Raw genomic sequence first — 1,453 nt, 5'->3', positions numbered from 1 at the left:
CAGGCCCTTAACAAATCCAAGTTGCTCGCTTGCTTGGTTTTTAAAATTCCATAAATAATGAGTATCTGTTTAGTGCACAGGCTTGCTGTGAAACTACTGCCAAATTCAGTTTTCTGCCACTTCACTATGCGACTTGCCCTTGATATTTTTGCTAAAAGCTGCAAGGTTGTTCCTTGTAAGCGTTTGTTGAGTTCTTTCATACTTAATATAGGCAGTCTGTTTTCTGTACGTATCCCCACATAATCAGAAGGAGAATAAAGATGGTGATTGAGATGGTTGATCCATACTTCAGTTGTCTTTTATTTCATATGCATGTGATTTGTGCCTGAAAGCCACAACTTTCTGCCTTCATCTTCCACTTACTAGTATGTGGGGTGTCCTGCAAAACTCATATTTAAGTGTGGAGTTCTTATAAATGTCCAAGTAATCATATGCCATTAGCTTTTTACTGTCCCATGAAAATGACAAATATTTATAAAGAATTATTGATGTGGTAGACTGATTAATTAGGCCCATATACCCCAAGATTAAAAGCTTAGAACAAACGTGACTTAGAGCAATCATTTCCCCAGAAAGTGGCTCAAGCTGAAAATAGGGGGTGAAAATATCAGGGAAAGCTTAAAAGCACTCATCAATGATCCACACACTGTGAGTAACGAAGAGTCCCATTAGTAGTTGTGCATGGGGATACTCCTAAGACTTGAATCTAACAGCCTGGAGACTGGCCACTTCTTCCCACAATGCTTCACTCTGGGACCCCATGGGACAGAACTCTGAACGGAAGTAGAATGTAAGGAATATTCTTGGATCTGTCCAGGACAAAATTTTATCCATCTCAAACTCATACCTTTGTACCTTAGAGAAAGCAGGATCTTGAACATCTGTGCCTCCACAGGGTGAGAATTCTTGAGGAATGGGATGAATGTCCTTGTTACACCATGTTTGTGTGTGTGTGTGTGCAGCATGCATATGTGCATGTGAGAGAGAGTTTTGTGTGTTCACTCAGAGTCACAGGAGGGAGGGAAGCTCATTTCATACACTGCTGCAGGGAGTGAACACTGATACAACCTCTAAGGAAGGGACTTTGACAAAATTATAAATGCATACCCTTTGATCCAGTGGTTTCATGTAAGGAATTGGTCCTACAGGTGTGCTCTCGTATGCATGCAATGATGTATATACAGTTATTCACTGCAATAGTGTTTGTAAAAGCAAAAAACTGGAAACACCCTACATGTCCTTCATCAATGGACTGGTCTTTGGTTTAGACACCATAAGCAGAGGCATTCCTGGCCAAAGTCCAAACATCTTAGTCCAGTGCCAGAGCTTCTCACAAGCTGGGATCAGCCAACTTCTCAGCTTCATCCCCCAACTCTCTCTCCATGAATCCCATCCTCCATTTGAACTTTGGACTCCTGCAGGACAGAGACTCTGCTGAGGCAGCTCCATATGC

This window comes from Galeopterus variegatus, unplaced genomic scaffold (assembly GCF_000696425.1).
Source record: "Galeopterus variegatus unplaced genomic scaffold, G_variegatus-3.0.2 Scaffold8239, whole genome shotgun sequence".
Lineage (NCBI taxonomy): Eukaryota > Metazoa > Chordata > Mammalia > Dermoptera > Cynocephalidae > Galeopterus > Galeopterus variegatus.
The sequence above is the reverse complement of the archived record's forward strand: the minus strand, read 5'-3'. Positions refer to the sequence as shown.